At 45.6% G+C, this 25,660-nt stretch overlaps 1 long non-coding RNA gene across 1 annotated transcript; it reads left to right on the forward strand.

Moving 5' to 3' along the window:
* The first annotated feature begins 42 nt into the window (after positions 1-42).
* LOC142592585 (uncharacterized) lies at positions 43-25,657 on the forward strand. The gene is made up of 2 exons (XR_012830726.1): positions 43-362; positions 25,011-25,657. It is a non-coding gene; the product is annotated as an uncharacterized LOC142592585 (long non-coding RNA).
* Positions 25,658-25,660: the final 3 nt, after the last annotated feature.

Here is a 25,660-nt window from a genome sequence, read left to right on the forward strand (position 1 = left end):
CGTTCTGTGGTACAGCTTGGGACCACACATAGAATTCCACAGATGCATCGCGTTCATGCCAATCATGCATCGCCAGGGCACGAGATGGCACGAGTAGGAGAGGGCGCGAGAGACGAACGCATACAACGCGCGCCAGGAAACCTCTTCTGTGTAGATTTTCTCTCATGCGCCCGCTCTTACTCGCGTCTGCGCACAAACGTGACCGTGAGTTTAGTCGCAGTGCTTTCATAGAATAAACTGCTTTCGAAGGAAACCGCAGACCATCGTCGGGTCTCTCGGGGCCTATTCCATTTTATCAGGCCCCACGGTCAACGTTGCCCAGCTGCCGTTGCTAACGCAACACATCTAGAACAAATGGGAGAGTAAGTACTTCTCGGAGTTTTGCGTGGTTACGTATTCTTTTGCTATTGTAGGAACAACCGCGTTTGCAAATTCGTGCGGTATAACGTGATCTCGAAATTTCAGCTAGCGCGAAACGGTTGCTACACTCTCGCAGAGATCGCAGGAGCATCTATTCGTATCTTCGATGAGAACTTCTGCAGTTCCTATGCGCTGCCCCGAGTTGCAACAGTAGAGTGCCACTGTTGGTAATGTGCAACATGCGTGTGCTTAGTCGCGATGTGCCACCTCTCACGCGCCAACACTTGCAATGCACTGAACTGTCAGTGCTGCGAATATTGTGTCACGGGTCTTTCTTTCTCGACCTTTATCTGGTGCCGTGCGTACCTTATGTGGTTATCACGGCATCGTTGTGCTATTGTGCTCAGCAGTGGTCACGCACACGGCCGAATTGTTTAATTCTTACTCCCTTACTCAATTTTTAATAGTGATGACCACTCCAGCTAAAGTGTCAGCACTTACCATTTGTTGCTGTCAAATAGTGACAGTACATTTCCTTCACTTAAAGCATGTTAGCAGTTCTTACGTGTGAGCTGTGGAGTTGTCAGCGAGCGGATGAACAAATTCACTTCCCTGCTGCTGTCGCTTAAGAGTACTTTCAAAGGCAAACATGCGTAAGTGCATGAATCAGCTCGTTGTACCCACGTCCATTGCATTCTTTCTTCATGTTGTAACGGCACATTTGTGCACATGAAGAAGAAAAGCTTGCAAGCCGCTTAAGCTTTGCCTTTGAGTGGAACGCAATAGCATTAAAAATCTGACTGCTTCTCACACTTCCCGGAAACTGCAGTTTATGTAACTGTAATGTGGGAAATTCTCTACAGAAGCAGGCCCGAAGCTGTGGGCAGTACAGTTTGTAAGTGATGGTGCCAATTCATGGTGAGGACGGTGATGCGACATCCACTGCGGAGCTCCGTTTCTAGCCGTGGTACCCCGCACCTCCACCACTATGTTACGGGGATGTTGGGAGTATAAGACAGTATTTACAATGTATAGACAAGGACATCCAAGTGGGTTAAAATGGCTGACTAGTAACAACACGTAGCTGCCAGCGTCTTGAGATCTTCCTCTCTCTCTTCTTTCACCCTTCTGTAACAATATCTACTTCCATGTATATTTATTTATCTGACAAGTGTTTATGCAAGCCCTTCTGTATTCATGAATAAACAATGCATGTTTACCTGCATGAAATATTTTTTTCTACTTTATCATCACTCTGGTAAGTTGGGGTAACATTTTTGGAAAATTGGCGAGTCTGAATATTTTACATCGACAATAAATGTATTCGACCCTGGGGATTCGCATTTGGAGAAAAAATAGACTTTCAGAGATTTAAGAGCAAGAAAATTAGTGGTGCATCGATTCATTAGAAGTGATTGGCCACTTTAATGTCATAGCAATATTATGATTCGTGCACAGTTGATTATATTGCCGCGACAACTTGGTCACATTTAAGTTGCGTGCCCTTTGTATTAGACACTGTGCATGCCGTATCGTGGTGTTCGCTATTGCCATTGCTATTCATCATTGATCCTCACTCCTAAGCATTCCCATCTTAATAGCTTGAATACTTCTTGCAAGGATGCAGTGAATACCATTGGAGAGATTGTCTCCTTGCCTGACCCCTTTCTTTGTAGGTATCTTTCTACTTGTGAGGAATCAAGGTATCTGTGGAATCTTTGTAGATACTTACGTAAGCCTCCTGTACTCCTTGATTATGTAATGCCTCTATGACTGCTGGTAGCTCTACTGAATCAAATGCCTTTTCGTAATTTATGAAAGCCATAATATAAAGAGGCTGATTATACTCTGCAGATTTCTAAATTATCTGATTGATGACAAGGATGTGACCCCTTGTAGAGCATCTCTTCCTGAAACCAGCCTGTTCCCTTGGTTGAATGAAGTCCAGTGTTGCCCTTATTCTATGTGAGATTATCTAGGTGAATATTTTGTATAATACTGGAAGTAAGCTAATGGGCCTATAATTTTTCAATTCTTTACCGTGTCTCTTTTTGTGGCTTAGTATAAAGTTGGCATTCTTCCAGTTCTCTTTGACCCTTAAAGTCTTAAGACATTTTGTATAAAGGACTGCAAGCTTTCCGAGCATGATGTCTGATTAAATCGACTGTTATTCCACCTTCTGCTGCTGCTTTCTCTCGTTTCATGTCTTGCAAGGCCCTTCTAACTTTATTGCTAGTTATAGAAGGAGCCTCTGTAATCTGCTCATTACGACTTCAAATGGAGGTATCGTGGCTGCTCTGGGTACTGATCAGGTCAGTATAGAATTCTTCCAGTGCTTTTACTATATCTTCGAGATTGCTGATAATATTACCCTGCTTATCTTCCAGCGCATAAATCTTTGCTTGTCCTATGTAAAGTTTTATTCTTGCTGATTTCATGCTGCATCCATCTTTTTTTTACTGCTTTCTCGGTCTTTCTTATGTTATAATTTCTTTCTTCTTGGCGATCATTTTTGACAGTTTCGCGAATTCGATCTGATCTCTTGAGTTGGACGCTCAAACTTTGTCATTTCTTAATGAGGTCTTTCGTTACTTGGGAGGGCTTATTTACTGGTTGCCTTGGTGCTTTACCTCCTACTTCAGTTGCTGCTAATGAAGGCAGTCTAGTTATGCTTTCATTCATTATCTCTATGTGATCTTCATCTTTCTGTTCTAAGGCTGAATATTTTTTTGCAAGCACCAGCCTAAATTGGTCTGCTTTTACTCTTACTGCATCTATGTTGGCCTGTTTCTTCTTGATCAATTTTACTGTTCCTCTCTTTTTCCAATGATTTTTCGACAAATGATCGGATCAAACCTTTTTCCTGACCAGATTAACACTGTCTGCTGGGTTTTGGCCTCATATACACTCTTAGACAAAGGTACACCTTTTGGGGTTTATATCTGCCACACGATGATAATTATCATGTGCCTTGGTTGTGTTTCCTTCCTTGAAAATGCCGCACCCGCTATTTTCCTGTCGGCAATGCTATGTCATGCTGATAACGCGCATGCCGTTTGTTACTGGCAAGTACCAGGCTTGCTGTGTTAAAGAAAAAAAATGCGGACAAGACAAATGACGTTTATTGTTGGGTGGCAAGATACAACCCAAAGGGTGTAATCTTGTTTTAGAGTGTAGTGACATTTTCGACATCTGTGATCGACCCTTGGCCCAGACTAAGATTGTCTGTCGCCCACTGCATCAGCACTGGTGATTCTTTGCCCATTCACCGTTGGCTTTACCGTGTGTCCGCATCGGAGCGCAATGTGATTCACAAAGAAGTGGCCAAAATGCTTGCAAAAGACATCATCGAACCATCATCTAGTCCTTAGGCCTCTCCCGTCGTCTTAGTAAAGGAGAAAGGCGTCTTCTGGCATTTCTGTATAGATTTCTGGCACCTCTACAAAATCACCAAGAAGTATGTGTACCCTCTTCCCCGTATTGACGATGCCCTCAGCTGCCTCCAAGGTGCCACCTACTTTTTATCTCTGGACCTTCGCTCAGGCTACTGGCAAATTGCTGTAGACGACACGGATAGCGAGAAGACCGCCCTTGTGACCCCTAAATGCCTTGACCCCTAAATGCCCTTTCAAAGTCATGCCTTTCAGTCTGCAACACGCCAGCTACCTTTGAGAGAATGATGGACACGCTGCTTCACGGATTTAAATGGTCGACGTGTTTGTAACCTAGGCGACATGATAATCTTCTCACCCACTTTCAAAACACATCTTGAGTGGCTTTTGACCATGTGAGCAATATTCCGACGAACGTACCTCCAGATAAATTCCTCAAAGTGCCACTTTGCTCTTAGTCAAATTACTGTGCTGGGCCACCTTGTTGACACTTCTGGTGTCCGACGAATGCACAGCTGCATTCGGCTCGGCACTTCAGTGAACGTGCCGAATGCAGCAAAGGAACGCGTGGGCCCTGCAAAGCGGTACGTAGTGCGTTCATTGCGTCCGGCTCGGGACTAGCGAAACCTACGGGAGAATGAAGTGCGGGCGCGCTCGGGCCTCGGCTAGCGCAGAAAGTGCACACCAGACCATATTGGCACCGCAGCACTAACCAACATTTTAGCAGACAATGAGGGGGAAAAAAAGCTCCAAGGGATTACACTATTTCAATCCTAGCAGCCGCGCCTTCAAAGTAGCTTCAAATTTCATTGCACTGCACAGCGAAGATACCAAATGTCTGGGGCATGTATCGCATGTATCGACGCGCATTTTTCTAGCCGCACCCTGTCAATAATGTGAATTGTCGAGTTTGCTGCAGCTCCTCTGTGAATTTTTACCATCATCGCCGTACTCCTGAAGGCAGGGCCGGAGCGTATCGGGCGTTGCTGTGAGGGTGAGCACTGGCGGCCTCTACCGGCACGCTTGGTCCCTACTCGATGATCACGTTGTATTTCTTCGGCCGCGCGCTGCCGTAGGCGACCACGGGATGCGCAGGTCGCTCTTTATACAGTAGGTTGAGAGTTAGGGTATCTGACAACTAATTTCTTTAAAGCATCGTGAAGGTCATTGCAAAATGATGTGGAAGCAGTTGGAGGCTGATAGCATATGTAAAAAATGATATTTCTGTTGTCGAGTACAACGCACACGCAAACAAATTCAAGTGGTGTTTCTATGGAAACAGAGTTCAAAATGAGCGTTTCAGTAACTGCAATCAAGACACCTACCTCCACTTTATTGCACACCGCAATCGCAGCGATAACGTGAATACTGTGTTTTACAATCAAAAAGTTCGTTAGTCTTTATCTTAGCAGAGAGCCACGCTTCGGTGAGGCGTGCGGTGTCAGCAACGCATGAATCAATTAATGTGGACATTGCAGCACGTTTATTTAGTTGCAGGTTAGTGAAAAATACTGATATGCTATGATTCCATTGCGCATGTGCTAGTAATGTCGTACTGTTTCCTTCGATAGTTTGACATGACCAAACCGAAGAGCGTGCTTCATGTAACATGCTGACTTCGCATGCATTGTCCGTGACAGAACAGTAAACGTAGCATTTCTTGTTCAAAAATAGCTTGTTTAGCCATAGCGAGTATGGTTGGCTTGTTGCCTTAGCAAAACCTAGTAGCTTTTTCTAGGCTGGCGTGTTGCTTGGCAAAAATCTTCACTCACAAATACGCCGGTGGATTTCAGGTTACATTTCAGTGCCAGAATGTTGTCCTGTACTTTACAGCAAGAAAATTTAATTATGTATAATTGGGTGAGTTTTATTAGCATCTTACAAGCCAAGTTGGTGGGTTCTACATACCATATTCTCGGGGACCACAAAGTTAATACAGTGAAACCTCGTTAAACCGTAGTTGGCTGGAGCTCGGAAAAAGTATGTACTGAACGGTAGTACTGCTTAACCGAAATAGCATGAGATCCCATTTACCTGTCAAAAACGGAACTCAGTGAGAGTCTGATGAAAGGGCAAAAATATGCTGTATTTATTCACTTCACTCGACAAAAATATGTTACAAAGTTTGTTTGATGCCGCGGCGGCCTAGCGATCATAGTGGCCTCAAACTTACTGAAGCTGTGAGCCAGCTTTTTAGCTAGCCTCTATTCTCGGCAAACACTCGCATGGCAGATTCCTCGTTGGTGTGCATGGGCACGTAGCGCTGCAGAAGTTGCAGGGCGCCTTTTTCATTGCGGGATGCTGTTCTCGTCGCTACAATTCCATTCATGAGGCTGACGTAACTCGCAGCTTCTGCCACTGTTGGGCCTGAATCTCCCATGCTTTTGCCTTCCGTGTCATAAGGCGACATTTTGGCAACAACAGAGGCAACAATGGTGAGAAGTCGAACCTCGTAGCCGACATTTTTTCGCGGTTGCAGCAGCGCTGCCGAGCAACTTCTTCGCATTCTGAATGCCGCACACCGTAATCTTGTCCTTGTTCCCCAGTCAAATGGCGCAACTCACTCTAGGGGATAGGCCGTAGTCAACAGTAGATCACTGTCGCATGCCAGCGTTGACTTCTTCATGCCATGTTCGATAGCACGAACGATATACAATTTTTCTTCTATGCTGAGCACCCAGTGTTTTTTTATCCGAGCTTCAGCATGACGCAAGTCCCAGCTTGCACGACACCTCAACACTGACACGGCATTGAAATGATGTTGATGTTGATGTGGCTTCACGCACAAATGCTCAGGGTGCTTGGAAACCGTTGTTCCAATCTCTGAGGCTTGTTTTTCTGCAGGGCCGCATGAGGGGGAAGATGCACTGCTGTGATTGCGCAACGAAAAGTGGAAACACTGCGTGTTAACCAATATGTACGCAATAAGCTGGTATAGTTTATGCGAATACAAAATGCATTATGTTCAATGGCCGCTGAGCTGGGGATTTGACTTTACTACTTTTCAAACGAAACTACTGTTTAAGCGGGTACGGTTTAATGAGGTTTTACTGTATGAAGGAATAAAAGGTCACACACCAATTTTTCGGACTGCACCCACGTTTATGGTGGATTGTTGGAAATACCATAAAATACTAAGTTATCATGGTGGGAGCAACCTTCTAAGTCATCGAGATGCATCAGGCGAGAGACATTTTCATTTTTAACGGCGTGAGCTACAACTGGACTTCGACTCTCTCGACTCGAGACAACAGTACTTTGCCTACTATGGCTCAGCATCGCTTTCACAAGATCTTTTGCCTTCCAAGTGAGTATGGATGAGAGTGCGGCTTGCAGTCACTGTGGCAGTGACAAGACTATAGAACATCTACATTGCCACTTTCCGCGATACAGCACGCTCCAGCTGTCGCTAGTGGCCTTGTTGGCACGCGTTGATGACAGGCCACTTTCAGAACAGTCAGTCTTGGAATGCCAACATGAACAGTTGGCACACCGAAAGTCAGTCAATGCTTTGTTGACCTTTTTACGTAGCAGTGGCATAGTAGAAAGACTATAATGATCCTGTCTTCTTTTTTTTTTATGCCTTTCTTTTTGTCCTCGCTCTTCTTTCCGTCTTTACTTCACCTTTCCCTTCCTCTAGTGCAGGGTAACGAACAAGAGGCTTTAACTCTGGTTAACCTCCCTGCCTTTCTCTCATTTGCATCTCTCTCTCTCTCTCTCTCTCTCTCTCTCTGAGCTGCCAACGGGTAAAGCTCAAGTGATTCCACAAACGATTCAACTGTCTTTAATCTAGTGGTTAAATCTGACTCTATTAGTTAATTCCACTTGCTTTTATGTTAAATTGGTGAGGCCACTCATTACCTTGTGGTGACGGAATTGATGAAACGCTGAAAGTATTGGCCCGCGTTCCGTAAGCCGAAAGGCATGTGGAAATTCAAAAAGACCGAAGGATGTGGTGATGGCAGTCTTGGGAATGTCTTCTTCAGCGACCAGTAGTTGATGACAGGTGCAAACGAGATCAATCTTAGAAAAGATTGTCGCACCGTGCAATACTACCGTGAAGTCCTGAATGTTCAGTAGAGGGTAGTGACTAGCAACTGTAACATTGTTTAGTGCCTGGTAATCGCCGCGTGGGTGCCAGTCTCCTGTCTTCTTAGGCACCATGTGAAGTGATCATGCCCAATTACTGGAGGAAGAGCGGATGATGCCTTGTTGCAGTATGTATTCGAACTCCGCACATGTGATCTTGAATTTCTCCGGGGACAAACGCCGGGGTCAGAAATAGACTAGTGGGCCGGATGTGATGATGTGATGGCACACGTCATGTAGCACTCGTTGCGTCCAGTCTGGCAGGCGCGTCTAAGTGGAAAACTCGCGTAGCAGCACGGCGAAAGGTTAGTCTAACATGGCAGAAATAGGCGCGATCAGTGATGTGCCTGATGATGGGACCCCGGGAACAGATAGGTGGGTCATAGAGTCGATGAGACGGCATCATTGGATGGCGACAAGGAGTCCGTAGTTGTGCAACAAGTCTGCTCCAATGACTGCACGATGGATGTCTGCAACCAGGAAAATCCAGCAGAACGCCCGTCGAAGGCCAAGGTTTAGCATGACGGAGCGTGAGGAGAAAACTGGAATCCTGATGCCGTTGACGGCTTACAAGAACGACACAGGTGTCGCTTTTGGGTCGGAGTGGTGGGCGGGGAGAATGCTGACGTCAGCTCCTGTGTCGACTAAGAACCGTTGTCCCATAACCCTGTCCGTCACATAGAAAAGGCGACTTGTGTGTTGGGCTGGACTACTCATCCCCATTAGAGGTCGGCCGGACTGTTTCCCTGCCAAGCGCAGGGACGCCGACAGTGACGAGCATCATTTCCAAAACAGCGGTGGTAGTAGCAAACACCAGGCGTAGTAGTTGAGGTTTCATTGCGGGTGCCCGTGCGTCTTGATCTGCTGGAACTGCAGCTGTGTGGGCGACGAGATGTGTGGCAATGTTCCACTCCACAGATGATGTGTTCCAGGCGCTCACACAAGGAGTCCAGCAGAGATTGCACTGCTGAAGAGCAGGGAAGGGTTTGCAGGGCAGTTGTATTGTCACCCGGAGACGATGCCGTGGCTGCAGTGGTTGGGGTGGCTACTTCCATGACTTTGTCGACCAAACCGGCAAATCCAGTAAGGTCCATGGTAGAGGCTGTCGCCAGGACCATCTGCACTTTAGCCGGGAGTCGTTGCAAAAACAGTTCGCGCAACAGTGTGTCGTCGATGGATCTCTCATTGTTTCCGAGCAGCTGCCTCATTCGGCGAAGAAGTTGACTAGGGCGTCGGTTGCGGAGTTCTTCATCAGACAGAAGCTGCAGGATGCGAGAACGCTGTGAAGTTGCTGTGTGCTGTAGCAGGGCTGCCTTGAGATTGTCATAGGCGGCGGTAGACAATGGGGAGTTCAACAAATGTGCTACTTCGTCGATGGCGGCGGGCGTCACTTGGGCCCGATTCCGTCACCTGAGGCTTGCCTTTCGTTTTTGCATACATTGGCGACCTTCTCATCCCAAGCTCTTCCGCAGAAGAACATCTTCACCACTTGCGGTTGTTGTTTTCATGCCTTGCCAGTAAAGGAATTGTCATCAACACCACCAAGAGCGAATTCGGTCAACCTGAACTCTAGTTCCACAGCCATATTGTCGATGCTAACGGCATTCAACTGCCGTCCAAGATTCGCATCATTTAAAACCTTCCCCGACCGACCATACTTGCAAACCTTCGCCAATTTCTCGGATTCGTGAATTTCGACCGCCGATTCATTGCCGATTGCGCACGACTTCCAGACGTGCACGACGCGAACCACTAGACGCTCCGCTGGTAAACAAACATAAATAAGTACTTTAGTGAACTGAAGAGGCCAGCGACACTTTCACAAAAGTCAAGTCTGCCCTCGCGGATGTCACGCTGCTTAGACACCCAAAGTCAGACGCGCCCACTGCCATCATGACCAATGCGTCAAACACCGCCATTGGTGCCATTCTGCAGCAATTCATCGACAATGGGCTTCTTCGATTTTCCACTTCTGGCTACCCGCAGGCTGCCAGAGCCAGCCAGAGCATCTTTGTTTTTCTCGGGTTGCTCCGGCCACCGCGCCACGCACACCCGCCGGGCGTTCGTTTTGCTCGGGCTGGACGGTTCTGGCTACCCACGGGCTGCCAGAACCTGCCAGGACGATTTTGGTCTAGCTGCTCACTGGAAGTTCTCTGGCTAGCAGACGACTGAAAGAGACGATGGGCGCTCGCCGCCATCTTTGTGGGGACTTCACGGATTGCAACGCTGGCGCTTGAGGACTTAAATTTACCTCGCTCAGCCAACTGTCTACGGTCATCTTTGGATTTCCTTACTTCTAGCGTTATCTTTTTAGGCGCTAATGCTCCGTTCTGCATTGCGAAGCGGTGTGATACGAGCAAAGTGAAACATTTGAAGCTTTTGTGTGTGTATGTGTGTGTGTCCCCTGAAGGCTTCTTCACAGTGGTGATCAGCGCTCCGCACTCTCATGCGTGCCTGTTATCTGCATCGTGTTCCATGCAAGTTGTAGATGCTCATTCACACATTGCAGTACATTTTGGGTTCGTCTTTCTCTGGTGGCGTTCCTTTTCAAATATCTCACTTATTTATGCGGAGATATGTCCTTTATCTGCAGTTAGCAAAGGCTTTGCAGCTCGCCCGTGTTCACTCCGTCTCTCTGTTATATGCTTGGGTGGCAGCTCTAAACCAATATGTGTTTGAACTGCAGGCCATTGATCTACACATCTAGACCATACATTCCGGTGCCCCTTCGCAGACGTCTATTCGAAACCATACACAACCTGTCACATCCTGGCAGACGTGTGACACAGAAGCTTCTTTCCAGTCATTTGGTTTGGCCTCGGCTAAACACACAAGTTCGCGATTGGGTTCGTTGCTGTTTGTCGTGTCAATGCTCTAAGATCCAGCGTCACTCTATTCCACCTGCCAAGTCTTTTCTTCCACCGGATGCTCGTTTTGACAACGTACACCTGGACTTCGTTGGCCCTCTCGCACCTTTGAAAAGTTACTGCTAGATACTAACATCCATCGACTGCTGTAGGCCTCGTGCACCGCCTATAGAGGCGCCACTGATAGCCACCTAGCGGGCGCTTCCAACAATACGCGCGGGAGCAGTAGCAGACGACAACGCTTTGCAGCAAGGGTGACTGAAGTTCGCGGCTGCGATTTGTCCTTTGTTCGGGCGCCAGACTGCTTCTTCTGCGGTGACAGCTGTAGGGAAGACGCAGACCTCTGTGGGAGCGGGTATGAACAAGATGTTACCGGTGTTTGGGGCAACATGGTCCACATACGCGCCAGGTGCGTCCCGCAGACAAACGCCATGAAGACCATTTACATGAAGTGGAGCTCATGTAAACTAGCCGACAAATTTTGTTGACTAATGCGATGTCTCGACCGTGTTTTTTCTTTAATTCTACCCTTGCCGTAATGCTGCTTCTGTACTTCAATAATAAGCACCCGTCGTTAGTGCAGACTTAGATAACAAATCCGCATGGTGCGATGTCTGCATATGCCGTTGTGATTTTTCTGCCGATGAATACATGTGACGCCGCCGAATAAGTGTAGTGAAAGTCGCCTGAAGAATAATAATTGCGAATTTATTGATAGAAACGCGTACACTGTAGTCAACGAAGCCACCAAACGCACGGGTTAATAAAAGCGCGTGTTAGCGCTGTACCGCCGATGAACTGCCGTTCGCGCTGCAGTTTTTGCAATTTTAAATTCCCTAAGGTAGCTGCTTGGAAACGTACAAAGTTATAGTCTAACGTTGCAGTACTTTTTTTAAATGTTACTAGAGAGAGGTGCCACATGATATATTTAAAGGCAGAGCAGCGCCAGTCAAATTAGATCCAGCGCTGGCGGCAAGGCCGGGTTTAGTCCTATGCGGCGTAAGCATAACAAGAAATAATTCAGTTGAGTACAAAATTCACTTGCAAGAAGCGACTACGTTGTGAAACAAACGAATCACTTGGTGTGTTAAGTCTGCTCTGACAGCATCAAGGTGTGATGACTTACCAAACGTGACGCGAACCATTCAGCGAAAAATGGATCAGCGAAAAATGGACCAAAATGCCATATGCAGCAACTATTAGCAATTCTCGCCCTGAGCTACCTATTTTCTAAACACATTTCCCAAAAAACCACGATATCTAAGATGCCCTCGGGCGAAATGCATAAAGCTGTTAAAGAAGCACTTGCTTGGTGTCATTCCGATAAGACACTGCGTAATTTATACCCTTTACAAACGAGGCAGGGTGAAAACCTCGCAGCCCAAAAGAATCAAGAGTTATGCATGAAGCAACTAGCAACAGTTAAACATGTGCGAAGCCACGCATAAAATAGATGTAAAAACATGATGTCCACGACAGCTGGTGCGAGGATTTACCGGGCCACATAAAACTAACAATTTCAGTTCTTGCAAACTTCTGTAGCTTTAACATACAACACAATGCGCTCATGCAGTCGTGCTGCCTAGCTAGCCCAACGCGGTAAAGAAGCGGAAAACAATATTAGCGGCAAACGGCGTTCCGAACTTTAGCAAAATGCCTTTAAACCACATGCTGCACTGCAGAAGGACTTCGTCGCTTACGCGTCTAACTACAATCGTGTAAAAATATATTAATAAAGGAAACCGAAGCGACGAAGGAAAGGATGAGAACAAGAAATTTCGCGCCGAAGCGACGATCCATTGCCAACGTTGCTCCTGCTGATGAGGCTTTGCGGGGAATAATTAGAACCCTATCGCCGGCACGTTTTCGCCGGTATTTGAGCCCCCCACCCTGCAACAATTCTTCTTCGACATTCTTCGGAAGCTTTGGCCATCCCACACATGCGAAGGGTGTGTGGGATTTGCTATTTTAACGCGATAGCGTTAAGGAGCTCGTGTCGCAGAAAAGCCGGTGTCGTCGGCGTCGGCGTCGGCGTCCGCGGCGTTGGCCGTGAGCGATAAATCCCGGCTGGCACTTCATAAATAAAAAGCAACTTCCAAGATGGGCTGGGTGGGAATCGAACCAGGGTCTCCGGAGTGTGAGACGGAGACGTTACCACTGAGCCACGAGTTCGATGCTTCAAAGCGGTACAAAAGCGCCTCTAGTGAACGCGGTGTTACCTTAGAAACGAGCTGTTTCTAAGGCTCCGGCGTGCGTCGCTTGCTGAGGCGCACATTTCGTTGTCGCGCCGAACGCTGCGTTGCTCGACGCTCACCGCGTCCGATGCGGGGCGCGTAGTCGCTGCGCCGTAGCCCAATACCCCTTGGCGGGTCGACGGGAACGCTGTCGCGTTCCACTCTTGAAGGCGAAGCTTAAGCGTCCTCCAATTTTTGCTCTCAAAACACAAATAAGACGGAGAAGCACTATCAGCGACGCAGCAAACTACGGCGTGCTACGGCGCGCGGCTCGCTCCTTTCCCATGCGTTCCGCGCAAGGCCGCCACCAGTGGCGTGGCCATCGGCGTGCATGCCGCCTATACGCAGTGGCCAGAAGCTACACCTATATCTGACATCTCGGCGCTCACTGTTGCAGCAGCTTTCGTGTCTACATGGATGGCAAGGTTCAGCTGCCCATTCACAATAATCACCGATCACGGTCGGCACTTTGACTCGGCACTCTTCAATGAGCTACTCAAACTACTCGGAATGACACATTTTCGCACGACTGCTTACCTCCTGCAGTCCACTAGACTAGTTGAACATTCTCACTGGCGTCTCAATGCCTCTCTTATGGTGCATGAATCGCCGGAGAAGTGGGTTCTACATTTGCCTCTCGTCTTACTTGGCATCAAAGCCGCACTGAAGAGCGACCTAGGTTGCTCCTGTGCTGAGCTAGTCTACAGCACTCACCTACACCTTCCGTGCGATTTCTTTGTCGCCACCACCAAAACAACTATGCCATCACCTGCCGACTACGTTGCTGAACTGCAAGCTTTCTTCAGCCACATACACCCCATGCCTACACGTTCGCAAGAAGCAAGGTCTCTGTATGTTTCTCCCGAACTCACCTTTGCTACCCACGTTTTCATGTGTAACTGTGCCGTGCGGAAGCCTTTGCAGCCACACTATTCCTGGCCATATTGTGTTCTCGAGCGTCGTCCGATGACTTTTGGCGTGAATGTCAACGGCCGATCAGACACAATTGCCCTGGAACGTCTCCAACCCGCCTAAATTGAAGCACCCGCGCCATCAGCCCCACCAATGTGCGACGCAACCCTGCTGCATCCTTCGATGCCGCCTCCGTACGTGATACCCAAGACCAACGCCAAAACATGCCATGTCACGTGGACTTTCCATTGTTCGTCGAATTTTCCTCCTCTCTAGGGGGGAGCCCTCTGTAGCGGCAGCAGCATCGGCGTCGCATGAGAATTACATAGACGCTTGCGTCTACACGAGGCGCGAGGGCTGGCATGCTCCAGCACGGGCTAGCGTTCCGAAAGGAATTTAAAAAATGCTATGCTAAGAGATTGAGCGTCGGTTTTTTCTCTTCCGTGAGAGCCTGAGATTTTACTGGTCTACGTGGTCGCTCGTCACCACAACCTCATTGTGTCATTTGTCTATTTTTGCTAAAAGGGCAGAAATGGCTGAAAAAAGTTCTTTGTACTGCTTGTCAGTTCCAGGTCCCGGATTAAGTTCAGTGTCGCCACATAGAATGAGTAGCCTTGCAACAAATGCACATTCACACAATGAGGCATAAAATGACACTTGGGCACAGGAAGAGTTGCAGACAGGCATTACTCAGACGCTTAGAATAAAGAGATGGAACTACACAAACCTGCATGTAGAAGCAAAAAGGGTTTCCGCGCCCATTGCTTACCCGTGCCCACTGAAAGTGGCTGGACGAGGGCAGCTGCTTCAGTACAGCCAGAAGGGTGTTGCTGCTCCTGGTGGCTGTGAATTCTTGTGCAAAGGTATGAAAATGACGCTCTGGATTATGTGCTGGCACCAGAGATCTTGTGTCAGGTAGCAGGACTGGCAGCGGTGTAGGTGAGTTGGGAAAGACCAGCCATGCGAGACCACGCTTGCACAAGTTGATGAATACAGCCATGCTCCAAGAAGCGGGAAGAACTGCATGTAGAAGCAAAAGGGGTTTAGCGGTGACTGGATGGTTGCTACAATGTGCTAGAAGCTCATCCGCCTTTGCTGATGCAACAAGTCAAGCCTTCTTCCTTTCAGAAATTAGACACTAGTTGCAATGAATTGTATCTGCTGTCATTGGGAGTATCATACGTGGTGCTCACAAAACAAATTCCACCACAATGTCGAGTTCACTGTCAACAGGGTAGCATTTGCACAACAATGCTTCCAGTGAAAATCGACAGCTGCACTGTTTTGCTTTCTATTCACAGAATGCACTGCCACAATCCTGCTGCACGACTCCACCCATTTTATCACGTTTTTTTCAAACGCAGATATAAAGTCGAGCCCTGGCATGTCATTTTTGCACCCCAAGCAGTATCAACGCGTGTTTGCACAAAGTTGGCAAAGCTGGAATGTTTTCCACAGTAACAACCAAAAGGCGATGCTGTCTCCATTTTTTTGACACCTACAAAGAAGAAAACATTATTTTAAAGTGGAGCTGTTAGAACCTCGCTGGGTTTTGCTTGATGTCTGCAGCTTCACCGAGCTGGGGGAGGAGAGAGAGCTGGGAGAGAGTGAAAGCAGAGTATAAAAATCGCATTGCGCAGCATAGCGATGTGGTGAGGGTAGGTGTAGCCTGGCAGGGGAGGAGCGGCATGGCAGGGAAACAGTGACGTCATTGCTCTCCAATAAAACCCCGTGCGCTCACTTCGGCGGTCCTCTTTCTCACAGTGGGGAAAAAGATTGTGTGTGGCTCTGCTTTCGCAAACACCAGAGACCAGTGGACCCCCAGTGCCATTGGTCTCTGGTGTTTGCAATAGCAGAGCCACGCATAATTTTTGTTTCACAGTACACATGGCAAAGACAAAAAGGATGTGCCAAAGGTTTCTTGCATCACCTGACCAAAGCCCAACCACTCCTTATTAACTTACGCACATGCTGTCGCAGAATAAGATTTGCAAAATGGTTTACAAAATGTTTACTGGCACTAAATGGAATTTTAATACAGTCAAATCTCGTTATACAATGAATCCCATATTAACGAATTTCTTAAATTTACAAATGTTAGAAATCCCTGCCAGATTGCCTATATTTTCAATGTAAAAAATATTTCAGACTTACGAATTTCAATACAGTGCATATTTCAGAATAACGCATATAGTTTATTTTCCCCTTTATAACCGAGGAACATCAGTATTTCGAATTCAGCTAAAAGTAACAGCGTCGCAACTCTCACGTGAAACAGAAACGACGAGTGCAGTAGCTATCATCATCACCACCACCATGTCGAGTGCCAACTGCTTCACCACAAACTTCACCAAGACTTGGCGACGAAGGTTGGCAATGTTCACGCGAGATCCAACGATGAATGCAGCTAGCGACGGCGCCAAAAAGCGAAAGCAGTTTTCGCTGCAGGACAAATTGGACATATTACAGGAAATCAATGCAGGAAAAAAGCAAATCGACATGTGTAGACAGCATGGCATTTCCTCATCGACCATCACAACCTTTTTGGTAGACCGAGACAAAACTGTCAAATTTCACCGGGAATCGCAACTCGCTCCTACGAGGAAACGGCTGTGACTGGGAAACTTTCAAAATGTCGACCAAGCTGTTCACACGTGGTTCAAAGATGCCAGACTGCAAATCGTTCTCTTGTCTGACTCAATGCTCAAAGAAAAAGCCCGTGAATAACTGGGTTCGACGCCAGTGTGGGTTGGCTTTTTCGTTTCCGCCAGAGGAACGGAATAGCTTGGCAGGTAGTCTCGGGTGAGGAAAAGGCTGCTGACAGAGAAGGCATGGATTCCTGGTGCAATGATCGTTTTCTAGAGGTGGCTGAATCGTACTTCGAAGACTATATTTTCAATGTGGAAGAGACTGCATGTTTTTATCAGCTCCTGCCAGACCAGACAATGCACTTCAAAGGGCAGCAGTGCAAAGGAGGGAAGAAGTTGCATCTTTGCATGACAGTCCTGCTCTGCTGCATTGTAACGGGCTCGGAGAAAATTAAACTGCTTGTTGTCGGCAAGTACGCGAAGCCTCACTGCATGAAAAATGTCATGTAGTTACCGTACGACTACTGCGTTAACAAATAAGCCTCGATGACCAGAGAACTCTTTTCCAAGTGGCTCATCAAACTCGACCAAATGAGGAGGGGTGACCGAAGAATTCTACTGGTTGTCAACAACTCCTCTGGTCACATTGTGAGTGTTCACTTGGAGTTTCTGCTGCCAAATAACACATCCTTGCTGCTACCCCTAGACCAGGTCATTATAAAGAGTGTGAAAGCAGAATTTCATAAGTGCCTTTTGCAGCCATTGCTCCGCCTAAAGCAGCAGACTGCAATCAATATTCGTCAAGAAGCGGAAATGCTCACAGGAGCTTGGTGGAACTTGAAGGCATCCACCATTAGCAACTGCGGGCGAAAAGCAGGGCTAGTCAAAAGTGCCTGTGCAGCTTGAAGATGGCCTGGAGGTGACTGACAACAGCCCAGGAGACCTGTGGACCAAGGTTGTGGAGCTGCTGCCCGCCGTCTCTTCCTTCAACAACGACATGGAGAGCAACAGTGCAGCAGTAACGGCGGCAGACCTGACAGTCGAAGAGATCGTTAACTGCACTCACAACGTCTCCAGTGACGATGATGACCCAAAGGAAGACAGCTGTGGGTCACCGAACACAGAAGGTGAGATCATGTCGAACATTGATGTTTTAGTGCACAGGAACAAAGTCCGCACTTTAATCGCTCGGTGCAATGATGTACCCGATGAGGTATTGCGCAAAGTGAAAGATGTAGACGCATTCCTTATCGGTCGTGCGTGCTACACGCGCTAGAAGAAAATCACTGATGTCTTCAAATAAAGCAGCTTTGAAGTGAGTGAAACATTTTTATTAGAGAGTATGCTTGTCTGCACACGCATCTACTGCCAAGGTACATGATTTTCATTCCTAGGTTTGGCCACTGGTTTATAACCACAAGTTTTTCATTAGAACAATATTTAAAAATACCGAACTATTTTTGGCGGTCCTGTGTGATTCATTATGTCGAGATTTGACTGTATATTCTTTATTGCAGCATAATAATGATACATTCGTTTTTCGACACTCTATTTTCGGGGCCTGCCCGAATATTGGTCTCTGCCATGGCACCTCCATGTGCTCCATAGAGTCATTGTATAACAACTAATTTTGCATGTTTCAAGCTCTTCTCGTTTGACTTTTTGGACTTTTTCTCACGATCGCAAGTCAAAATCTGGCAAAAACGTAAACAGCATTGCCATCATTTTGTTTTCCTGCAGGAAAACAGCCAGAGTTGCACACATCTCACATGCCATTTCATAGCTGCCATTTCTGGTACAGCCTCGATAGCAGGCACCGCTTGCTGCACTCTTTCGCGAGCCTTTGCGCTGCCATTGCTGTCAGCACTCGTCAGCTGCATATGGTCGGTGGTACCGTTTGTATTGGCTCTCGTGCGCATTGGGTTTATTTCAGCTGTATACCACAATGCTAGGCTTAGCAGCTTCAACAACCAATCATCTTCAGTAGTTTAATCGGCAGCTGTTATCAATGGCGCCGACACCACCTTCGTCGGCTGCCTCCAACTCGACAAAGGCTTCGAAGCGAAGAAAATGTAGTAGGTTAACAATGGAAAAGAAGGCCGCCATTATCAAGATAGTGCAAAGTAGCCAGTTGCAAGTGGACGTTGCGAAAGAATTGGATACCTTGAAGCAGGCATTGTCAGACTACATAAACAACAAGGTGAAGATTTTGGAAGCTGCCAAGGAATCTGCTGAATCCTGACAGAAGAATGTCAGCCAAGGTGCCCACCCAAAATTTGGGGAAGCTATTCTGATGTGGCTGGAAGCCATGATCGCCATGCACGTGCGGGTGTCCTATGATTTAAGGTATGTGCAATAAGTCCGAGAGTAGCTAGTGGAGCCAAGGGTGAGGTTAATAGGAACATTCCATGATAAGTTTGACTGAAGATTAATACCAAGCTAGTTGTAAGTTGTGGTGAGTTCTAAAGTATTTTTATCAAGGTAGTAGGTGGTTGGAAGTTGTGGCCTATAGGTTTAGTTTAGTTTTGGAAACATTTAACGGCATCAACCAATTGGAACACCATGCACATATCGCATCTAGGTCAATTTGTAGTAAGTGGCTATCAGTGTTGCTTGGTACACATTGATAAACTACACAGTCATATGCAAATAGTCTGATTTGTGACGTCACGCAACTGGGTAAATCATCAGTATAGATAAGAAAGAGTAAAGGACCAAGTACGCTACCTTGTGGAACTCCAAGCATAACATCAGCATAACATGAGTTCGCAATTTCCTCTCGAATCATCAGCAGTTCACAGCAGTTAATTTTTCCTCTCCTCTTTTGCACATTACTTCAGGTGTACCACAAGGTAGCATTCTTGGGCCATTACTATTTATAATATACATTAATGACTTACCGAATAACATTTCCTCACATGTGCACATTTTTGCAGACTGCATCCTTTATCGTTCCATCAAGTCTGCCGATGATCATGCAGTCCTCCAAAATGATCAAGAACTTATTTTTCTTTAGTGTAACACTTGGCTAATGAAGCTTAACATTTCTAAATATAAAATTATCTCTTTTAGCTGCAAGCATACTAAACCTACGTTTCTTTATCGCATAAATAGCATCACTATTTTGCATAATACTTAATATAATTATCCTGGTGTTAATCTAACTTTGACTTTTTCGTTGTCAATGCACATCGCATACATATGTGCCAATGCTTCGAGATCATTAGCGTACATAAGACGCAATTTACATAATTGTACTGAAGACATTCGTAAACTAGCTTATCTAACATTTGTTCGACCTCAGCTTGAATACACCGCACCACGTCCGTCTGGTCTCCCCATCAGAAATACTTGATCGAAAAACTTGAATCTATTCAGAATAGGGCTGTGCATTATATTTCACGTTGTTATGACTATAATAAAAGCATAACACAAATTAAACTTGACCTCCCACTACAGCCCTTGCATGATCGTCGTGATATGGCCCTGCTACCATTATTTCATAAGCACATCCATAATACGGTGCCGTCAATTCTGCCTCTTGAAACTCCTCATTACAGGTCACACCGGTTGTACAATCAGTTCAGTTTCGTGCGCATCTACGGAAAGACTAATTCATTTAACTACTCTGCTCTTCCAAGAGCCATTCGCATTTAAAACGATCCTCCTAACGCCATCACTTATGAGAGTGTCCAAGAAAATTTCTGGTGTCTTCTTACAATGGCATTTTTGAAACTACATAACCTAACATGTTATTTTTTCCTGCCTTTCCCATTATTAATGTGCTACTATCCCTTAAATACTGTTTTGTTATAGCCAAATATGTCCCGCTCACTCTGTAATTCTATTGATTATATTTTGTGAAAGTTTCTTGTTCAGTGACCTCTCGCATTCAAAAGCATTCGGTTTGTGCATTGTACAATTTTAATACCACATTACTGTATGTTAGCGCATTTCTTACACTGTATTTTTTGTATGTGTATTCTAATTATTGTATATTATAATCCTTGAGTGTACTCTCCCCCCTTATAAAATGCCTCTAAGGGCCTGTAAGATATCTTTATAAAAATAAAAAAAATAAATAAGTAAATTATTAACTGATATAAACAGAATTCTAGATGAGAGAAAATTGGTGTTCCATGCAATTATACTAGGGTGAATGTTAAGTTGTGAAAGTTTAAGTAACAACCTATTGTGTGTAATGCAATCAAATGCCTTAGAAAAATCTAAAATGTTGCATCAACATGAAACCTAGTGTCTATCGGTACATGTATGTCGTTAATACAGCCGACAAGTTGGGCATCGCATGAGTAGCCCTTGCGAAAACCGTGCTGATGCATGAAAATAATGTGATGGTCTTCAAGGAAGTTGATGACTTTACTGTGAATGATACTTTAGAGTAATGTACAAATAGTGCTGGTAAGGAGATGGGATCATTATTCAGCCTAGAAGCACGGTCACCTGATTTGAATACGGGTATTATTTTAGCAATGCCCCAGCCATTAGGAATGCAGCCAGTTGATAGCGACCAGGAAAATAGAGCAGTTAATGTGGAGCAAATACTATGAGATGTATTCAAAATTTTATTATTAAAGCCTATATATAGTATAAATATATACCATAAATCATCAGATAAAAAAAATCATTTTTGTTTGCCAGTCTATTTGTTTGAAAACTTGTCTGCCAGAGCTGATAAACTATCTATGCAAGCAACTATTTACATAGACAGCATTTGTTATATCAAAATACTGATACTTCCACTTTAAAAAACTTGTATGATGTGGAGATAACGCCCTCGTGGAAAGGTAAAAATTCAAAAATAAAGTAGCCACTTTCATTTAGAGAGGTAGAGAAGGGGGGTGCGCCTATATTATGCTGTGCTGTATTATTAGCGTAGTTGTTTTTCACAGAATGCTGCATTTTAAAGGACACACATACAGCAGCAAGGTCATGCTGAATGTTCTCAAAACTACAAAGTCTGCTTGTAGTATAAGTGCTTCCATTATTTTCTAAGCCACTGAAGTCGTTTATGAGTGCATCTTAGGCACCACTGCTTTGTAACAGTTCATAGCAAGCACTGCGATGAAAGGGGTGCATTATGTTTAGTGTTTGGATTGAGTTTATGAATGAGTGACCACTTACTGCTTTCACATAGCTTGCCCACTGTAAAAACTTCATTTAATATAGTTTGCAATTGGTTTAAGAACCTGCTCTGGATGTCAGTTTTACTGCTACAAAATGCATTTCTAGCTGCTCCGAAATGGGATGCACCAGGAGCATCACTGTGCACAACATGTGGGAAGCGCTGGAGGAAGCTTGTCAAACAAGTCAACAAGCAGTTCGCGACCGCCTCGGTTGCCACCTGGGACACAGACTCAGCCAAAGAGACAGCAGTTGCCCTCCCGGCTGCCGCAGTGAGGGGAAAGGAGCAGTTAGCGGTGGTAGCGGGCTTGCAAGCGGTGTGTAGGCATACCTACCTGGAAGGATAAGTGCTCCAGCTTTATACCTACTCAAGAGGACCTCTGGACACATACAGTCTGGACTCCATGATACGAGCCGCTGGCGAGAAACATGGCAGCAAATGCTTCAGCCCGAGAACACTTTCCAGGCTGACCTGCTGGGGTCCATGCCATGGAGGACCAGGACGAAGGCGCATCCAGGCAATACACCGAATCCGTGGTGCATTACAAACTCGGCAGAAGAATGTATCTTCCACTGCACCACAAATTGCAGTCATAGAACACAAATGCAAAATTTCATTGTCGTTTACCTTGCAAACATGTCCTCGAAGGATTCACAAGATGGTTTGTATGCTTCGTTGCCAGCAGCTTCAGGGAGCTCGCGCTCCACCTCTTTTACATATGGTATTGGCGTTGATCAGCGGGCATTCTCAAAGAATTGTGGCAGCACAGGAGAAGCAGGTACATATGCATGCTCTGGTGTTCTTTCCAAGATGACTTCGGCAGAACTAGCACTCTGCATGCTTTTAGACACCAGCAAATCTGCAGTAAGGTGTGCCTGCGTGTATGTTTGATTTCCCTACATTACTTCACTATCGCAAACATACCTTGTTTTCATAAGACGTACAGCACTTAGTAATATACATGATTGCTGCCAGTTGTAGCTGCTCTCCTAATAGCAAACCCTCTTTCTAAAGTCCAGTGACCCGATTAAGCAGGTGTTCACGTGCACAACATGCAAAATCGTGTTCTGTGTGAAAAAAGACAAATGGCTTGCACACAAGACTGTCGCTGGCAGTGTGCCACTCTCCACAAATGCAAGTGACAGAAAAAGAAAGAAAAGAAAAAGAAAGCGAGGCCAAACACGTCTCCGTCACACAGTCTTCCGGTTCAGTTATTGGAGAATGGAGGGAAGGAATTTCGCTTGTGGAGGCAAGACAGGAGCAAGTGTAGTGAGTGTCTATGTTGACCAGACCCTCACCTCCTGAAATCATAAGTTCGCAGCATTTCAAAAATTTTCATCTCTGCTTTTAACGAAATAATTTAAATATTCTTGCCACAGAGCACTAGTAGGCACCCAACTTTTAGCACGTAGCTAAAATTTGCTATGTGGCCTGGTGTGTAACCCTTTAAGACGCAGCAGTGCAGGCTACTTATGTCAGTAGATGCATTAGATCCTGGGCCAAGATTGAAGGTGAACCCAAATGTAAGAAGATACTAACATTGTGTGCACTTGCCTGCTTTGTTTTTCTTCAACTGCATTTATTATGTTATGTTATACCTTTCCCTGCTAGTCTGTTAAATTGCTTCGCGCTTTACAAAGGGAGCAGTTTATAGCATTCCTTATTAGTTCCAGCAATCATTTGCCTCTATTTTGTGATGGCAGAGCACAAGGAGCAGAGTGCGTGTCAAATGTTTTCACTATTAACAAATATGTGACTGTTGTCATACTTTAAGCCTATAATGATGACACTGAAAGGTTAGCAAGTAGTATTCTTGGGTGAAGAATGGCCAGACCACTGATAAAGAAGTTGCCGTATGTTGGTGTGTATAACCCCCACCGAAAATTGTAAAAATTTCACAGTAAGGTGAGCGTGTTGGTGTGAATCACAGGAATTTCGATTTAAAGTCTGGCTTCATGGCAGTACCATGTGCACGGCCACAAAGCCACACTTCAGGGCAAGATTCTCGACTAAAACTTTCATTATCTCTTGGGGAACCCCACTGTCTTTACAACCCTCTGTGTTAAAGCTCCCTTCTATGTTGTCGGTACAGGTCGCCATTTTGCATTGAGCAGTTAGCGAATAGTGCGCAAGGCACCAGCAAAGTACAACTTGGATAACGATAAGCTGTGCCCAGTGGCCCAGCAGCGTCTCTGAAAAAGCTGGAACAGAGTCACTGGCTGAAAATACAGCATGGAGAAGTTGCTTATCCACAAACAGATGCTGTTTTTGTAAACACCTGAGGGTTGTATGCAGTTATTTCGTTGGGTTATACGTGCATTTTTTTTTTCTTTCTGGCTTCTTCTGAAAGCATTATGAAACATTGTTCCAGCACAAAAATAAGCACGGACGAGCAGAGAAGGACAACCAGAACGCTGCTTCTTGTTGTCTTTCTCTGCTTGTATGTGTTTGTGTGCTGAAACAATGTTTCATAATGCTATTCACAACCAACTAGCCCAACTGTCCAAGCTGAGCGACTGTTCCAAAGGAGCATGTGGGTTGTACATGTTGGCGGGTTATATGGGGAAAAATACAGTATGTATTTCCTAGTCAGCACCTCGCAATCTCAACTTAGGAAAATGTTGCCAAAGGTCAGCGTGTGATTGAGAAGAAATTTACTGATGAAATCTTCTATGAGACAAATTTCTTGTGCCAGCGAAACCTAACGAGTTTTGCAAGTAGTGCCAAAACTCTGGGCCTCGAGTGCTCATAAGGATCAGAGAATGAGCTAGGTCAAAGCGTTTTAAACTGTTCTCTAAGGATTGCAGAAATCCATGCAAATCTTCAAACATTGCAGATTCTCTTACTTTGTCGTTTCTTGCCTTTCTGAAAAGTAATTTTTGTTGGTGTACTTCACAGGTAGGGTCATGAAGCATTCAAATGCAGAAATATTTGGTAAATTAAAAAAAGACCATTAGGAGTTGTTTGTTTAATTGTAATATCACCCTCAGGATCTCCCAAATAAAAAAAAAGAAAGCTTGTCATACAATTTTGCAACTGTGTTCTTTTTTGGCATTTCACTTTTATACCCCCATTTTGGGGCATTACATAAAGGGTGGGGTTAATGTCGGAGATTATATTTTCCTCATGATCACTGGTGCAGCGTAATTTTATTTAGGAATGCTGATGTGTAGGTGATGGCTGCGATATTGTGGGGAAGTACGTTCCACTGACTTGCTGTTTGAAGAAAAAATTATTTGGAAAAGTAGTCGTACAGGCACTTTGGCGTGAGTCTTTAAATGGATCATGGTGTGTTGAGACGTGCATTATGGAGGTGTGCTGATATAAGGTTCTTGTTTGATCTGGGAAGAGTAAAATTTATGAAATAGACACAGGATAACATTTACTCACAATAACATTTACTTTATTTTGTTTTCTTGGTGCAGCATCGAGGCCTTCTATTTCTCCCACTGCCAAAAGTGACAACTCAAAGCAAGGATGCCTCCACCAATGTCACTTATGTGACTGTGAGACTGATAATCTGTCTCATCTGGAAACACATGCCAGCCTCCATACTAGCAAGAAGCCATTTCATTGCCCTTTATATCCTCAGAGCTTTTCACAAAAGCCCAACCTGAAAACCCACCTGCTCACTCACACAAACGAGAAGCCATTTCAGTGCCCTTTGTGCTCTCGGAGCTTCTCATAAAAATGCAACCTTATGAAACACCAGTGCATCCACACAGGCGAGAAGTCATTTCAGTGCCCTTTGTGCTCTCACAGCTGCTCACGAAAGGACAACCTTATGAAACACCTGTGCAACCATACAGGCGAGAAGCCATTTCACTGCCCTTCATGCTCTCAAAGCTTCTCACAAAATACACTTCTTGAACTGCACCTGCGCACCCACACAGGTGAGAAGCCATTTCAATGCCCTTCATGCTCTCGGAGCTTCTCGCAAAAGGCCACCTTTACAAAACACTTGCGCACCCACACAGGCAAGAAGCCACATCAGTGCCCTTCATGCTCTCGAAGCTTCTCAATAAAATTCAACCTTATGAAACACCTGTGCACCCACACAGGCAACAAGCCATTT

The sequence above is a fragment of the Dermacentor variabilis genome, chromosome 9, assembly GCF_050947875.1.
Source record: "Dermacentor variabilis isolate Ectoservices chromosome 9, ASM5094787v1, whole genome shotgun sequence".
Classification (NCBI taxonomy): Eukaryota; Metazoa; Arthropoda; class Arachnida; order Ixodida; family Ixodidae; genus Dermacentor; species Dermacentor variabilis.